The following is a 19,291-nucleotide window of genomic DNA, read 5'->3' as shown; positions in this document are numbered from 1 at the left end:
TTTTGCCTTGGGAAAGGCATGCCACTAGAAAATGCTTTTTCTTGCAGCTAGAAATGTTATGCACACAGGTTTGCTTCTGCTTGCATATGGCTATAAATTAGATCAGAATGAACATAAGTTACAAGATATCCATCCATCCAAACCTTTAATGGCATAGAAAGTTACAAGATATATAGAAATGACATTTCGAATAAAAAAGGAGCCCAAGAATAAAAAATTTACAAGGGCACAACAGATTTTTTTAGCCATTTCGTAAAATATAAGAACTTTGAAGGTGACTCCAAAACCATAGATTGAATATAAAACAACATTGGCAGCCCATGAAAAGGGCATGACCACAATAGTGGGCACCATCTCCAGCAGAATTCGGAACAAATGTCAAAAGTATAAAATGACCAAATCGAGATAAATGGCAGCTCTAGGAAACATATTTTCTGTTACAAAATGGCATGTGAAAAAGGGTCCCAAGTCCCTTCCCTATGTCCCATGCTATCTCTACTATGTCCACTGTTCATCTCTGTGCCAACTTTAATAGACCAATCTTATACAGAGTTATGGATTTCAGTGGGCTTAGACTGGAGTCACTCCGCATAGATTGCACTGAAAAATACATTGAGAGTTCAAATCAAAGTTCATATCTCCTATATGACTCATAGTTGTGCCCAGCAAACCCTAGTTTCTCCCTAGGGTTGCCAACCTCCAGGTACTAGCAGGAGATCTCCTGACATTACAACTGATCTCCAGCCGATAGAGATCAGTTCACCTGGAGAAAATAGCTGCTTTGGCAATTGGACTCTATGGCATTGAAGTCCCTCCCCAAACCCCACCCTCCTCAGGCTGTGCCCCAGAAACCTCCCACTGGTGGCAAAGAGGGACCTGGCAACCTTAATCCTCTCAAAGCCTTCTGTGATAATATGGCAGAGACCAAAGGGATAGTATTATGTCATATAATTCTGGTTGATGCCTCTGAAAAGCACATGGACTAAAGGAAAAAGAACAGGATTCTTGCAGATTCTTGACAAAGGAATTTGGCAACTTCTGATCTCTGCTGGTCATTTGAAGGATTACCCCTCCCAATGTGAGACCATGCAACAGTGACCCTCCGAATACCAACACCTGTTGGTTATCTTAAATTTGTGAGGGTTGTTCTACTGCTGGCCACTCAAGGACTTTTTCTGTAACTGGTCCAGTCCTGTGGAACAACCTTCCAGAAGAAATTAGGAAGCCCTCATCTCTTTTGGCATTTCGTAAGGGCTTAAAGGTAGAACTTTCAAAGAAAGCTTTTAGAGCCTCTGGATGGTTTCTGTAGTGTGTTGGTTCTTAAGGGGAAGGGTCTCTTATGATGTTTTGATAAGGTTTTTGCTGGCTGTTTTCATAACGTAATATTTTAAACTTTGTGTGATTTAGGTTTTTAACCCGTTACCTACATTGGGTCCCAGTTTGCCTGTGAGAAAGGTGAGCTTATATATGTTTGGAATAGTTGCATGAATGCAAATGGAATGACGAGTGTGTCAGATTATGTATCATTTTGGACAAATAAGATTAATGTGAAGTTCTGATGAAGATTTTTACGAAACGGGTTTAGGAGCTGGCAACCCATCTAGTACTGAAGAGATTATTTATAGCCATTTTTCTACTGATACTGAATAGATGATTTATAACTTTATTTATTAACTGATCTACTGGTGTTACATCATTGAAGAGATATCCACAACATGTGGAAGAACAAGCTCAAGGACTGTAAATGGACTCTTGATTCTCTGTCAGTAGAATTATTGTGTATTGTTACTTTGGATGTAATTTGGATGTATTTCAGTCAGTGTATATAGGTAGTTATAATGTTGGTACATAATTAAATCTATGAGTATTGTTCCTTAGCCACATGCTTTTGTATTTTGAGGTTTGATTGCAGTGTTGGTGTGGCATGGCTACTATTTTTTTCTTGATGAATGTATATCTGTCATTCAATTATTTTGGAGACAAAATCTCCATCGGAAAAGAGAAAACATGCCAACAGTTGCCAATGGGGAAAAAATCAGTAATCTCTCTAACCTCAACCAAGATACACATGATTGGTTCCCTTCTTTTCAGGGAGACCCTTTTTTGGTGCCACCCCACTAAGAAAGGGCAGGCACCAGATGATAGGGCAGGCTGGATGGCCAAGGATGTGCAATGGTAGTGTGCCTGGCCCCAGGCTTGCCATTTGCCTGTTGACAGCAGGCAAATTGCCAGCCCCAATCCAACCACCCTTGATGATTTGAAGGAAAGACCACTTTGGTTTGAGGGATTCCTACAATTTCACCCATAAATGATGAAATACCGAAGCTGCAGATATACATAGAAATTGCTGTTTCGGGTCATCACTGTGATGTTTTGGAATGGTATTAGGAATCCAGGATTCTTAGTGAAATGAAACTAACCTAGCTGAAGAAATCCATGCTTTTTCAACTTCAGGTGCTGCAGTCCTAGAAGGCAGCATGTGCTCATGTCTTTCCTTGATTCTACTGGTTCATTGAGCAATGGCATTTCTCCCTTCCACTAGGAACCTTGCAAGGGAGGAGCATGGAGAGCTTCCATCCAAACACTTTTGGAGACAAGCCACAGAGAGACACAGTTTTCCTTCCTTCCCTCCTTTATGGGGAGCAGAGCCCTTTTGTTCTTCTATGGCAGAATAAATAGAGAACTGGGACAGGATGTACTAAAACATATGGCAAGAATGCTCATTGGGAACAATGGGACATGCCTGAAGGACCACTGGATATAATGGGAGCCAGGAATGCCAATTGACTGGCATGGGCTCTAGTGAAATACATTACAGCAAACAAAGGTGCATCGAAAATGTGGAACAGATTTAGAGAGACCTGCCCTGGGCCTGGAATGACAGACCCCAAAGTGGAATTACGGTATCTGGGCCCAAATAGACCACTCTAAGACTGCAATGATTCCAATGAGAGGAAAAAAAACAACAGCATGACCAGCTTACCTTTGCTTTTCAATTTTCGCATTTATCCAGCCATATTACCAACATTATATATAAACATTGGTACTTAGCGTCTGATATACCTGGCTGTGAGAAAAAACCAAAGATAGGATACCATAGGACTACATCCATACGGGACAAATTGGTACATACTGATATATCTACTCAAGAACAATCTGATACTAGGAGAGGCCATTTTCGCTGTCAGAACTGTATGGCATGCAATTTAAGTCTGGAAGTAAAAGAGTTCAGAAGGGATGATTCTGACTTTACATTCAAGCTCAAGGATTTTTCCAATTGTAACACCTGATTTTGTGTTTATTGTTTGATCTGTCCTTGCTAGAAGATTTATGTAGGGTCCAGTACACGGCCCATTAAAGCTAGAATTTTGGAGCACAGGTCAAGGATTAGGGCAGAAAATTGCTCAGCTTCTGTTGTGACTCATTTCACTAAACTTCACCATGATGCTATCGACCTGCATTTCTTTGTAGTCTGGAAACTGCATGGTAAACTATATGATAGAAGGGACACTGAAAGATTATTGAGGCAAAAGGAAGCATATTTCATACACCTGTTTAATTCCCTAGAACCATATGGGTTAAATCTGGAAAATGATTTAACATGCTTCATTTGAGTGTGTATCACTTTAAGGATCTACTGAGATGTCATGTTAATGTACTCTTAAGCTGCGCTGATGTGGATCTTTTCCACAACTGCTTGCATCCCAGTTGGGAACAGAGGAAAGGTGAATCTGTTTGTGCAACCTATGAATAGATATCCATTTTGGAAATATTGGAACTAAAAAATTGTATGTGGTTGCTGTTGTACTTAATAAGAAGATTAATCATCATTGGAGACAGTATTGGAGCTACTGAGGCTAAACTTAAGGAATAAGTGTGCAAATATGATTACTGTAAGTAACAACTTGAAATAAGCATGATTTGATATTTGATAATATTGTTAATATAGAAGTTTAGATATTTATTGCACAATATTGTAAGATATGTTTATTGGTACAGGAACGGGACTGATGAAGAACTGTGAAACGATCGTCTCCCTAAGCATCGTCACTGTGCACCATCCTTCAGAGAAGATTGTATTTTTGGAATGAATGTGACTGTACTTTTCGTACTTTTTGTAGTACCAGTGTAATTTTCATGTAACATTGGCCTTGTAGCCTTTGTGGATCATTCAAATACACTTATCATAGAGTTATATATAGCCATAGTCTGTGCTTAGTTACTAACCTTAGGAATTGGTACAGAGATGTCCTTTTGGATTGCTAACCTCCAGGTACTAGCTGGAGATCTCCTGCTATTACAACTGATCTCAAGCCAATAGAGATCAGTTCACCTGGAGAAAATGGCCACTTTGGCAATTTGATTCTATGGTATTGAAGTCCTTCACCTCCCCAAACCCCACACTTTTCAGGCTCTGCCCCCCAAAAGCTCCCACTGCTGGTGAAGAGGGACCTGGCAACTCTATATATAATTGAGCTGTTAGTACCACGTTATTGCTTCCCATTTCCAAGTTACACATACTGTAGTAACCCCTAGTAGCCATGTGTAGAAGTCTTTAAGGAAGCCATCAAATGTGGGGATAACTATCTGGAGGCCCAGAAACTATGGCTTCCAGTTGCCTTGAGAGAGAAAAAAGCCTGTTACTTTAATAGAAATTTAAAGGGATGTTATTTACCTTCATGCCGTGAATAGCTTCAGCTGCCCGTTTCCACACATTAACCCTGTGATAAAAAAACATGAAATTTTTCTGTCTGCTGGCAGCACTTCCTGGCACTGAGCCCTACAACCTGAGTATCAGGGCCAAAGCAACTTAAAGATACACTATAAAGTAGGTGGCATTGCTCACAAGTTAATGCCCCTTGAATGTTTATTCCTCTGGGTCTGCCTCCCTAAACTGACTGACTTGTAACCTCTAATGGCGAAACTCCTGTGCACAGGTTGGCTGCTATTGCTCAGTTGGGAGGAGAAAGCATTCTGACGGTGATCCAAAAAGCTGTAATAGTACCTTAGAACAACTAAGGCTGGGCTAAAATTAAGTCATGCTAAGTTCTGAGCTCAAATTAAGGTGAAATTAAGTCATGCTTTGACCTCTATGAGGTGTCCACCCTGTTTCCTGGCCTTTATCCTGCTTCTTTAAAGGCCTATGCCATAGAAATTAAAATGTTGACATATGTCCTGCTATAATTTCAGTAGCTGCAAAACTGTGAGGCAACTGACCAAGTGCTGTCCGTGTCAGCTAGTTTGCTCTGGAGATTGAAGGAATTCTGAAGCCGGATCCGCCTCAACCCACATTGGGTCTAGGTAAGTATTTTTCTTACACATTTATGTATTAACTTATTTACTTGATATATACCCTGCCTTTCTCCCCAATGGGGACCCAAAGCAATTTACATCATTATCCTCTTCTTCATTTTATTATCACAACAAATCTGTCAGGTAGGTTAGATTAAGCATTTGTAACTGCTAGGTGTACTCCTGCTACAGCACCCACCATCCACCCATTCTGCTTGTCACCACTTGACGGAGCTACCACATTGGGGCAGCACGTTAGAATTCACCCCAAACTCTATGGTAAAACCACAGAGATTTGGAGGTGATCCTAGAATGTCATGCCAACATGATGAGGACACTTAGGTTATTTGCCAGAATTTACATCAAACCATTGCTGCAACATCACACAAAAAAAATAAAAAAGTTCCCACCCCCTTCCTCTTCCACTGTATGCCAAGGTTGTCAAGTTTTCATGGCAGAGTATCTCAGATCCTAATCCAGAAGTTTTCAGCTTTGGCATTTTTCTGAAACTGAACAATTTTCAGCTTTTATTAAGGCAAATAAGGAGTTAGTGGAGCTATTTAAATTGATTGCATAGATACCAAACACCAGATATTTCTTCTATGTTATATATGGCTCCTGGTATATAATAGAAAGTGAATGTGATATAGTGATTAGAGTGTCAGATCTAGGAGACTAGGCTTGCCAACTGCCCAGTGGGGGTGGGCAGAAGCCTGCCAATCCACTGGGCTGCCCGCTGGCCCTCAGCTGTTTGGTGGGCTGAAGAGGGCCAATGGAAGGGGCTGCGATTGGCATGCGCACGACCCATGGGAAGCGACATGGACACCCTAGTAATCACCCCAAAACTCTATGGAAACCATAGTGAGAAGCAACCTGTCAACTCTATAGGAGAGTTGGTGAGAAGCAACCTGGTGAGAAGCAACCTGTCAACTCTATAGAAGACCCAGGTTCAAATCCCCACTCAGCCACAGAAGCTTGCTTGGTCACACCCTCATCCTAACCTGCCTCACAGAGTTGTTGTGAGGATAATATGGAGGAGAGAATGATGTAAGCCACTTTGGGTCTCCATTGGAGAGAAAGGCAAGGTATAAATGAAGCAATTACATAAATAAATAGTCCAACACTGTAATCACTATACCACACTAGCTCTCAACATAGTTTTCCCCAAATCTTGTAAATAGTGTGTGCTGTTAATAGTTTATAGACCTTCATTTCAGTTTGTATGCTATACAAGCAACACAACAGGAAAAGCTCCTTCTATCTTTTAAATAATTGTTGGGGACAGCTTTCTCTGGTAAGCTTCCATAAGTTTGGTATTAGAAGGACAAGAGCAGAGCTGGTAAAAAAGGGGCGGCAAACCAAGAGATGTTCCAAATCAGTTGCAAAGTTTATTTCATTTATGCCCTGATGTTTATTCAGAGTGCAAAACAAAGAAAGAAAAGCTAAAACCATTTCAAGCCCCAGCGATGCTACAGGCATCAGCTTTCAGCTTTAGCATTTCTCTGGAGCAAAACAACTTACAGACTTTATCAAGACAAACAAAGAGTTAATGGAGCCGCTTATAAATTGATTGCATAGATACCAAATGCAGGATATTTCTCCTCTGTTATATACTGTCCCCAGTATGTATAGATTTCTCTATAGAAGAAAGAGGGGCAGTTTTTGTTTTCTATATCTTCATTTTGTACTTGAAACACTTTCACCAAAACATAATTATGTGGTAGAGATAAGAGAGCAGGAGTTGCATTTGTCTCAAGTTGTGGCATCAGCCACTAGTGTGAAGTTTTAAGCTTTGCAAGTGTTGACTGAAGCTAGAAATCCAGGTGTAAGTAGGTTAGGCTATGACCAAGGAGAGCCTGGCTCAGCCTCCCCACCCCCATCTCATGATGAGATTTTCTGAGTGACCGATCTCTCACAGCCTCACCTGCTTCATGGGGTTGTTATGAGGATAAAATAAAGCATGCAGCCACGTAACTTAGCAGGACTGCCTATTGCGGCTGTTTGGGCTGCAGCTCCGCTCCGAAATGGAGCTATTCCCAGGCGAACAGCATCTACAATTTCCAGTGGTGGGCCTGCATTTTTGGGGCCCTGAAGCTTGAACTGTTATGGAGGCCCCTTCGCAACCAGTAACAATAGGGCATCATCCAACAAGGTCCAAAGGGCCTTGCTGCCCTTGCGAGGACCTTGAGGCTGAAATGGTGGAGAACAGGGGGGTGGGGTGGAGTCCTTGAAAATGGGCCATACAGTGACGAAATAAAACTACAGAACTATTGAGGATCCAGCTTCCAAAATATAGGCTGTGAATAGATTCTGGCTAGCTCAGTGAGCCCTTACAGCTGAGGGTTTGAGCGCTGCAAGCCCCCAAGATTTTTTTGAAATTTTACCAATTACAGGGACATTTTCAGGCCATGTAAAATGGGTATTAGAGCATATTCTAAAGTCAATATTAAGTACTTCAACCCATTGGCTTATGATTCAATCACTAAAAAACTCCATCGATTTTGTTGAGAAATTCACTCATTTAAAAACGTTGCTTCAGAGGGCCCCTCCGGGATTAGGGGCCCTGAAGCTTAATCTTCATTAGTTTCACAGTAGATCCGCCTCTGACCATTTCTGCCTCCACTGTGTGGCTGGGATGGGTTGCCAGGTCCCTCTTCACCACTGGCAGGAGGTTTTTGGGGTCAGAGCCTGAGGAGGGTGGCATTTGGAGAGGGGAGGGACTTCAATGCCATTGAGTCCAATTGCCAAAGCAGCCTGTTTCATCAGCAACAATGGACCCACCCACCCTCCCTCTGTTTCATGGTTTGTTCTGTTTTATTTCACCACAACTTAGGCGGTTTTTGGCATTAGGACAGATCCGATTTGGAGACAATGCGCCTGCATGCCTGCCTTCTCCCTTTTGGTGACCCCAATAAGGGACTTTGGGGTTGAGTACCACTGTGGATTAGGGTTGTGGGGAAAAGAACCAGTAAATTTTGGGTTCAGGTTTATTGGGCCTGATTTTTTTCCAGTAAATCTGGAATAAGCCGAATACCCACACCAGTAAATATTGGCATTTGGCTTATTTTCGGGTTTACCGAAAAATTGGGTCTATTAAAGTCTATGGGGATTTTTTCGAAGCTCCTGTGGGGGTGTTTTTGGAGGTAGAGCCACCAAACTTGCAACGTAGCTTGAAGAGACTGTCCTTGCACAAACCCCAAAGTTTGGTGAAAATTGGGTCGGGGGTCCAATTTTTACCGGGTCTGGAAGTGGTCGCCCCCATTCCCTATTGGAAAACATTGCGAAGTTCAGGTTTTTCGATATGCACAACCCTACTGCAGATGCCTTTGTTAATCCAATTTGCTGTATGTGTGTTTTATCCTCCTCCCTTCCATTTCCTTGTGGGGCCGCTTTGCCCCTACGACCGCAAGTAGAGAACCATGTGTGTTGTGCTGAACTCCTCCAGAAAGGGCAGGAAAATATGTGAAGTGTAATAATATAAGCTTAATATAATTAGGATACAAATTTAGTCTACCTACCTAATATCTTCATAGATGTTTTCTCCCAGATCAAAGCTAGGGACTGTGGCTCAGTGGTAGAGCATTCACTTGGTAGGCGGAAGGTCCTGGATTCAATCCCCGGCATCTCCAGTTATAAGAACCAGGTAGTTGGTGATATGATTGGTGATGTGAAGGGTGTCAACCTCAGACACTGGAGACTGAGCCAGTTAGAGTAGACAATACTGATCTTAATAGACCAAGGTCTGACTCAGTCTAAGGCAGCTTTGTGTGTTCATAGCGCCCAACAGTGCCCTGCACAAGCAATCACATCTGGCTCCACTTTTCTTTGTTTGCTTCCAGGAGCAGAGCTGGCCCCACCCTTCAGGCTGTTCAGGCAGAGAGTGATGGATTTCCCAGAAGCATACTGGAACCCAAGAAACGTATGTATGCTTTCCCCCACAATCTGCATCCAAACCCTTCCCTGAACCTTAATGTTGTCTTTCATTGGTGGTAGCCAGATTAGGCCCCTCCTCCTCCTAAGGAACTTAAGGGCCTATGCTTTTGCTGTTGTTGTTGAGCCACAATGAGGCAGAACAATTACTTGTTCGTCACCAATTTAATATAACCTATCTCACAGGGTTGTTGTGAGGATAAAACAGAGGGCAGAAGAATCACATCTACTGCCCTAGGCTCCTTGGACAAAGTATGTGAGATGTATACACCAAAAAAATAAATATGGGATGTCCCACAAATAAAGGTCATATGTCACCAATCCAGGTGCAGTACTCCCAGATCCATCCATATGATGTTGTTGCAATAGAGAAAAATACTTTGCTGTGATTCAAAATACATTTTGTTCCTCAGCAATATCTTTTTAAAGAACATCATTATTTTAACTAAGAATTTCAGATGGTCAGTCACCTAACGGTACTTAAAATGTGCAGATTTTTGGTGGTTGAATAATAACATCTGTTTTGATTTTTGAACCACAAAAGTGCATTTAATCTGGCCTTCCTTTATTTGAACTTTTCACATCTGTTTAGGCTTGGTTCCCATGAACTAAATCCCAGATCATTTTTTTAAAATGGAGGAAGTTTACCTGTGCCGCTGTTGTCCCAGTTCCAAAGACAACTTTATAGTGCTCGGATAAAAATGTCAAAAGGAATTCTACACAATGCCCAGGTCAAGCTTGCATGCTCTGGGAGTATGACTACATTTCCAGTTGATTTTCTCAATCCCAAGTCAATGACCCTCTGCACTTTTAAAAAATGGTCACAAGAATACAGATAAAAAAACACTAAGTAACCTCTAGTGGAAACATTCCTTTTCAAGTATAGATATTTAGTACTGAAATCTATTGGCATTGCTGTCGTCTTCTGAGCACCCAAGTAGGCATAAATCCATGTTCCTTTTTCTGCATTGCTTCCTGGAGTACTATATGAGGGGAAAAGAAGAGATTTCAGTGCTTGGGAAGGAGGAGTTTATACCATTCCTCCAAGCACTTTAGTGCAATGTACCTGGTTCTTTTTTCCTGCACTTTATCTTCACAGCAGCATCATGAGGTAGGGTAGGCTGAGAGAGAGTAACTGGCTCAATGTGAGCTGGTTGGCTTCATAGGACACCTGGGAATTTGAACCTGGGCCTCTCCAGCCCTAATCTCTCACAATAACCACTGTGAGTGTGTATGTATGTGTGTATAAAGTACCATCAAGTCAGAGCCAAGATGCTATCAGAGGTGGAGAGGCTTTAAGAGGGGACATGTTCATGGAGGACAGGGCTATTCACTGCTACTAGTAAAAATGGATACTAGTCATGATGGATGCCTATTCTCTCCATGATCAGAGGAGCATGCCGAATATATTAGGTGCTGTGGAACACAGGCAGGATGCTGCTGCTGCAGTTGTGTTGTTTGTGGGCTTCCTGGAGGCACCTGGTTGGCCACTGTGTGAACAAACTACTGGACCTGATGGGCCTTGGTCTGATCCAGCATGGCTTTTCTTATGTTCTTATGTGATTTGCCATTGCCTTCTTTGGCCTAGCAACACTAGACTTCCTTGGTGGTCTACCATCCAAAAACTAACCAAGGCCAACCCTGCTTAGCTTTTGAGATCTGACCAGATCAGGCTAGCCTGGGCCATCCAGGTCTCTAACCACTACAGCATATTGATTCTGTGCTGATGTATTTGAGACTTGCAGTACAATCCTATGCAGAGTTACTCTAGACTAAGACCATTAATACTGATGAACCGAGACTGGAGTAACTTTGCACAAGATTGCACTGCAAATTGTATGGAAGGTGATGTTTGGTTTGTTGGGGTCACTTTTTATACTAACCAAATGCACTGGCGCTCCGGAGTCAGAGACATTTCATGTGATCGTAAGAAGTGTCCAGTTGGATTGGACTGATTTCTATGTAGTTCAGCTGTTTCCAGTATTTCCCAGCCAGATACTTTCAGGGACCTTACTAGCAAAACATGAAAACAATAGCCTTCCCTGTTTGTAGTCCCTAGCATCAGATATTGAGAGGTAGACTGCCTCTGAACATGGACTTTCTATTTTGTTATCATGACGATTAACTGCTAACAGAGTTGGGGATAGCTAGACCTTCTGTGTTCTTTCTCCAGTACTCCTGCTCTTTTCCACTTTCAGAGACAAAGCTTTGAACAGCTCACAGTTTCGCTCTTGGCTGCTAAGACAGATGGTTGCTTTGTCTGTGCTCCAGCACAAATGCCTTCTATCCTTTGGACATGCTGCTTTACAATAGTTGACATTATTACAAGGCACATTTAGAGGACAGAGTGCAAGTAATTCCTGCGAATGTCCTTGGGATTTCCAGTATCCTGTGTAGGGAAGAGCGGCACAGTCATTAACGGAACACTCTGTTGCGCAACCTCTCCATAAGCGGCCCTGCGGAACTTTAAAGGGGAAGTATTTGGCTTGTACAGGGGCCAGGCCAAATTAGTCATAAAATCATCCACCTGAAATGATTTGACCCAAAGGTTGGGAGTACGAGAGAAGAAATGATGCCTGACCTTTGTTTAAATCTGCCGCCTGACCTTTGTTTAAATCCCGTCCTTTTTTCTTTTTTCCCTCCCTCACCCAAACTGTCATTGAAACGGTTTCACGATGGAACAATCTGTGAGCCTTTAACAAGTCAGAAATGGATTAAAAAGCACTTTATGACTTGTTAAAGAAACCCCCTTGTTCCTCAGAAGCATTTTGAGCATCTTATTCATGGCATTTGATCCAACGAACATATTGACTAGTCATTTGAATAGGAGATGGATCCTCCTTGATGGATCACAAAGGGAATATAAATTCAAACGAGGCATTTTTCCAAATTTCCCTTTTAAAAAACAAACCCTATTCAGAATAATACCTCGGTCCATTTTTACTTTGTCCCACAAAAGACCTTAAGTAGTACCTTAAGTAGTAAATGATCTCTCTCCCCCACACCTCGACCAAAAGAGCCTTTTAAATTAATTAGTATGAGAACCATTTTTGACACTTTCTGATACCTATCTACAACAATTGGGCTACATTATCTTATTTTGTCTTATTGCATTTTATATTCACCTTCATTTTTCAACACCCCCCCCCCGCAAAGTTTACAATGCAAGTAGTCTCAACCGACCAGTAAAAAGGGGTTGCTGGAGTGTCCCTGTCTCTTACCACTACTGCAGGGAAGAGGGAAAACAAAACTTCAGTTGGTACACATTTTAGCTACTTGTCTAGAGCAGAGCAATGAGAAAATCTCAGTCCTATTTTTAAACAGCTTTATTGGCTGCCATCATGTTTCCAGGCTCAACTCAGGGTGCTGGATCTTACTTTTAAAGACCTTCATGACCTGTAACACAAATCCTTAAAGGCCCTCTCTCTCAGTGTGAAAGTATTCAGGACTCAGATCCTCCCCCCTGGTTGTTCCTCCTCTCAAGTTTGTTGCTGCTCGATCGTGGGGGGGGGGGCTTCTTTGGCAGTGGTGCTATTCTTGTGGACTAGCCTCCCACAGGAGTTAGGAGGGTGCTGTCATTGGCTTGTTTTCAAAGGCAATGCAAAGCAGAATTGTATGAGAGGGCCTTGGCTGAATGCTTGTTTTGGGGGAGGAATAAAGCTGTGGCTTCTTTGGGCTAAGCTGAATGTATTCGGTTGTTTGTTTTAAATCATTTGTGCTCTCCCCATTTTTTTAGACAAGCCTTTTGTAAGCTGCTTTGAGAATCCATGAATAGAGGCAAAGGCTATGTATAAATGTTTCAATAAAGAAGAGTTGGTTTTTATACCTTGCATGCTTTTTCTCAACCTTTAAGGAGTGTCAAAACGGCTTACAATCATCTTCCCTTCCCCCTCCCCAGAACAGGCACCTTGCGAGGTAGGTGGGGCTGAGAGAATTCAGAGTAGGGTTGCCAGGTCCCCCCTCTCCTCCAGCAGGAGGTTTTTGGGGTAGAGCTGAGGCAGGGATCGCGTGTGCATGGCCGCACAGATGTGATAGCGTCACTTCTGGTTTGCACCCAGAAGTGCCGCATCGCAAGGGGCCTTTTACCACTCAAACTGGTACCTGGCAACCCTAGTTCAGAGAACTGTGACTGGCCCAAGATCACCCAGCAGGCTTCATGTGGAGGAGTGGGAAAACAAACCCAGCTCTCCAGATTAGAGTCCGCCACTCTTAACTACTACACCAAGCTGGCTCTCCAAACAGGCAGGGGAAGCAACCTACCTGCGGAGGGATTGTGTTCTGTTTAAAAGGTGTGTAGAAGAAACAATGTTGGCAGGTGCTTCTTGTCCTGAAGTTATAACAATATTTTAAAAAGTGAATTTTGGAAAAAGAAATTTACCTCCCCATAATAAGCCTGGGTCCAACTATCTACAGCCCTGAGCTTGAACAAAACCTTGGGTTGAATTGCACAGTAGATTCCCTTGTGTACAACAGTCAATGTGTAACCCAGCAGACCCCTGGCTACATAGATCCCTATTGGAAAATTGGGGGGGGGGTTCAAACTCAATAAAACTACAGCACACTGGTGCCTTATAAACAAATGTGAAATTGCTTCAAACAGGAAAACAACACTCAAAGTAACAAACATTTAATATAAACACAACAACATCATAATGGCTATGAGCATAGCACAACTGTAGTAGGCAGGATCTTCAGTGCCCTTTTGGGAGGGCACTGTGCCCTTCTGGAGGGCAGGATCTTCAGTGCACTTCTAGTTAACATTTTGGACTTTCTTTTCCTTCTTCTTTGGACTTTCTTTTCCTTCTTCGTGATTCTATGAGGGGTTGGACTTGATGACTCTGGTGGTCCTTTCCAACTCTATGATTCTATGATTCTTTGTATTACTGAGCCTTGTTTGTTAATTTCCATTGCTTTGAGTGCCCTTGTTCTGAGTGCCCTTCTGGAGGTGGTTTGCCACTGCTTGCCTCTGTGTGGGCTCAGAGAGTTCTAGGCCAAGGTCACCCAGCAGGCTTCATGTGGAGGAGTGGGGAATCAAACCTGGTTCTCCATTGTAGAGTTTGGGCGAAAACGCACGGTCGCTTTATCCTCCTTTAATCCCTGTTTCAGCCAGGATTCAGCCTGGATCGAACGCATGCGTTTCGCCTAATGTGGGTTCGATCCTGGCTAAAACAGGGATTAAAGGAGGATAAAGCGACCATGCGTTTTCACCCTCTGTCGCTCTTAACCACTACACCATGCTGGTGCATACAGTAGTACTGTAAGGTCATAAACAAGAATGCATACAAATCTGCTGTAGAAGGAATTCTTTGTCAGAATGAGGAATGCTGCAGACCTTAACACAAATGCAACTGTAATTCAATCATGCTGCTCATTTACATACAAGGTAAGCTTCACCAGATCACTTTGATGTTTTTGCTTAAAGTTCAAATCAAATTCCAACTCTATAGTCATCCTTCTATGTGCTTTACTGCAGAGATCCCCAGTGTGGTGCTTGTGGTTCTCATGGTGCCCATTGGCATGTTTTCTGGTACCTGCTTGCTTCTTCTTCAAAACAACTCTTCTTAGGGTTAGAATCATAGAATCATAGCGTTGGAAGGGACCACCAGGGTCATCCAGACCAACCCCCTGAACAATGCAGCAAATTCACAACTACCTCCCCCCACACACCCCCAGTGACCCCTACTCCATGCCAAGAAGATAGGGGGAACCCTCCAGGATCCCTGGCCAATCTGGCTTGGAGGAAAATTGCTTCCTGACCCCAAAGTGGCGATCATCATTACCCTGGGCATGTAAGAAAGGGCCACAAGAGCCAAACACTGACCAACTCTTCCTGCCCTCCCTCTCATGATCTGCCTAAGTTAACAGAATCAGCATTGCTAGCAGATGGCCATCTAGCCTCTGCTTAAAAACCACGAAAGAAGGAGAGCCCTCCACTTCCCGAGGAAGCCTGCTCTACCGAGGAACCACTCTAACTGTCAGAAAGTTCTTTCTAATGTTTAGCCAAAAACTCTTGACTTAAAACCTCTCAGCATTTTGTAATTGCTACCCGTCAGCCATTTTGTGATTGGTCCTGCCTCCAATAGCAGCCATTTTGTGATGGTGCTAACTACCATTTCTCAAAATTCCAAAAAGTACCCACAGGCTCATCAGGATTGAAGACCCTGCTTTTCTTCATACATAGTTGTCTATGCTAGAAGGTCAAAGGCTATCTGTGTTACGATTTGAGGTAGCTTTGGCACCTGCACAGTTAGCACACTAAACCTTCCTGATTACTGGTGAAGAAGGCATGTGTCCTCCAGGATCACAGTAGGATCATTAAAGTGGTGGACTTTTCAAGCACAAATTTCCCCCCTGTTTGTACCTTTGCCGCCAAGATGCATAATTTAAATGGTATGTGCTACATTTTGTGCCTGGGCATTTGGTTGCCTTTATCATCTTGGTGCAACCAAACAGTTGAGTTGATTGAACATCACCAATCAGAATGCCTGAACTGAATAAGTGAAGTTTAAATTTAGATTACAGAAATTCTATCATACTGATAGAAACATCTACATCTCTTTTTTTCCTCTCATGTGGGAAACATCAAGATCAGAACTTCTGAAGTACTCCCCAGAACAAACTAATGGGACTACACCGGGGGGAGGGGGGGTAAAATGATTTCTCTGCTGGAGCCTTCCAGCACAGATCACAGCCTGAATATTTACACAACATCATCCTTTGGGAGCTGCTTAGATGATTAATATTCCTAAATGGCATATTTGGTTCTTTCAGCACAACAAAAAGCATATGATCTGGCCACATGATTCATGCCAAGCCAAATCTTGCAAACTGACAGTGTCAGGCATCTGAGTGGGAACATCATTTACTAAATCAGAGAGACATATTTCAAATAAAGCACTGGCAACACTAAAGTAACTTTCCAAATGTCTTCTGATTTCTTCCCCCCACCCCCAAGAGTGGATTAATGGCCCAGTGCAGAAATGGGACACTTTGCTACTTAATCCAACCAATGTTTCAGCAGCTCCCGCTTGCAGAGTGTCAACCTTTTCTTCTGCAGATCAAACAAGACCCAACGTCTGGGAAGATTTAACAGCAGAATAAAAACAATGCTTCCAGGGAGGGAGTGGAGACAAATGGAAATGTTAACCATTTGCAGGTCCTACTGCTCTGGCCTCCCCCCCCCCTTTTTTTTAAATTTGCCTTTTGTATCAGAAACATTACGATTACTGTCTCGCCCCCTTTCTTCTTGCTTCCAGCTTTTCAAGCTATCGTGCCCAATTAAGAGTAATCAAACCAACCGCTTCAGAGTTTCTAAAATCTTTTTCTGGGAAAGTCAAGAGAGCTGTCACAGATGTATATATTCTGGGCTTGCCTCCATAGGTGAAATGAAATGAGGCTGAGAATGCAAAATTGCCTGTTCCTTATGCCAGATCACAGGCTTCTCTCATTTTTAGCCATGTATTAGGGTTGCCACATTTTTTTCAGGCCTTGCTCCTGTGCCTTTAACAGCAGCAGATAATGCAAGTGATGCTTTTCATGGGGTGGAGATTTTTTTTCCTATTTCATTCATACCCCCACCTTCCCTTCAATGGGGACCCAACGCGGTTTACAACATTCTTCTCTCCTCCATTTTATTCTCAGAACAACCGTGTTAGGTAGGCTAGATTGAGAAAAAATGTGGATGACCCAAGGTCACCCAGAAAGCTTCTGTAGTCGAGAGGGGATTAGAACCTTGGTCTCCAGTTCCTGGTCTGACAATCTAACCATTATTCCACTAAACACTAAATGATGTTCCCACCCAGATGTCTGAAACTGTCAGTTTGCAAGATTTGGCTTGACATGAATCATGTGGCCAGATCATATGCTTTCCATTGTGCTGCCTCAGATAAAGGAATAAGAAACCGTTGTTGGATCTGAGCAAATGTTCACACAAGCAAACATACTGTTTCTTGTCATGGCTAACCAGATATCCCGGAAGGCCCAGATGAATGAAGGCTAAATCCCTCTGCCATTGTTGTCTGGCAGCAACTGCTGCTCAGAGCTTTCCTGTCTCTCAGTGTAAAAAGTCCATTTGGCACTTGCTAATAGTCTCCCTTTAAAATAATCTAAGCTAGCGACCATGTCTACTTTCTGTGGCAATGAGTTCCACAAGTTAATTATGGACTGGATGGGGGGGGGGTACTTTCTTTTGCCTCTCATCAATTTACTATCCACCAGTTTCATGAATGCCCCTTAGTATTTCAGGAAACAGCAAAAGTTCTCATTTTCTCCCCCCATCTTACAAACCTCCGACATGTCCCCTTTAGTTGTCCAGTTCTAAACTGACAGAAAGTCAGCGTAGCATAGTGATTAAGAGAGGCAGACTCTAATCTGGAGAACCAGGTTTGATTCTTCACTCTTCCACATGAAGCCTGCTGCATGACGGTGGGTGTCACAGATCGAGGGGGAGAACGATCTTTCCACGAACTATATCTGTCAGAAATTGATGGCACACAAAGGCTCGGTGAGGTAAAAGTTCAAAACAACAGATTTTATTGATAACAGCAACGTAGGATGAGGATTTAAACAGGCAAACGTGGTCTCAGAATGGTAATAGGTTGGTCATAAACCAGTAAAAAGTAGGCACTTCACACTTAAATATATGTACAAAAGAGGATTGGTTGTTTTCAGATGGTAACACTAAATTCAGAAGCCCCAAAGCTGCAGTACTTCTGTCAAAAACTTTGCTCAGGACCTGAGTTTGATCTCAATGGAAGTTGGTTTCAGGTAGCCAGCTCAAGGTTGACTCAGCCTTCCATCCTTCCGAGGTCGGTCAAATGAGTACCCAGCTTGCTGGGAGTAAAGGGAAGATGACTGGGGAAGGCGCTGGCAAACCACCCCATAAACAAAGTCTGCCTAGGAAATGTTGGGATGTGACGTCACCCCACGGGTCAGGAATGACCCAGTCTACCTTTACCTAACACTAAATTCACTTAAAAATGCTGGATATTTGTTTTCACTGGGAGGCTTGCTTTAGTTTATCAATTACTTGTTCAGATTTCACTCGGGTTTACTTAAAACACAAGGTTGCTTAAGTTTTCTTGAGTAAGGACCTACACAAATCATTTCACCAGTTTAATCCTTAAACTGGACTGGGTTCACTCTGGACTCTAGAGAATAATTTCTCCTCAACCCTTTAGGGATCCCTCAGTACACCTGAGTTGACTTCCCTCTCCCTGGTTTTGAGAACTCTCTTTCCCTCAGAGCTATTTCCCAATTTCAATACCAAGACGCACTCTATGCACTTAGAGATAACGTCCTTATGAACCAGTTGCTGACCCTGTCTTGGTCAAACAACTTAAACAGTGTTTCTTTGGTTTTAACTCCTGAGGACAAATTCTCCTCTGAAATCCCACAGCTCTCACTAGCTACTCAGAGTCCTGTCCATGGTGAACTTACTGACGGTTATGCTGCTGCGCCCCGAATTGGCCGGATTTATTCGTGAACTCCCGAACTCGCTGAATTCGCCCCCCCCCGGTTGCCCGCCATTTTTGAGTTCGGTTCGTCCCGAACTAAAAACCACCGAATCAGGGGAAATTCGGCTGTTTTTCAGTTCGGGACGAACCGAATCAACCGCTTTACTGAACTGCCCCTCTCTCTCTCCCTGAGTTCTGAATGTTACCATTTCAGTGGCTGCTCCCAGATTTCCTTAACTGTCCATCAACTGGCCCCTAAGCCAGAACAACTTCCTGGATTCTAGTCTTCTTCACAGTGGGCCAGTCACAGTTCTCTCAGAACTCTCTCAGCCCACATGGAGGCAGGCAATGGCAAACCGCCTCTGAACGTCTCTTGCCTTGATAACCCTACAGGGTCGCCATAAGTCAGCTGTGACTTGACTGAACACACACAATGGAAAGCCCCAAACCCTTTAGCCTTTCTTTGATGGGAAAAGGATTGCTGCTTCATCATGTCAGGCTGTTGTTAAAGACACCGGAACAGTCAAGAAAAACTGGCAATACTGTTTATATTGTTATCCATCCTTAGGTATTGGTATCCATTGTTACCCACATTCTGCATTATAGTATGTCAT

Source organism: Euleptes europaea, chromosome 15 (genome assembly GCF_029931775.1).
Source record: "Euleptes europaea isolate rEulEur1 chromosome 15, rEulEur1.hap1, whole genome shotgun sequence".
In the NCBI taxonomy this organism is placed as follows: Eukaryota; Metazoa; Chordata; class Lepidosauria; order Squamata; family Sphaerodactylidae; genus Euleptes; species Euleptes europaea.
This window is presented reverse-complemented; position numbering follows the sequence as displayed.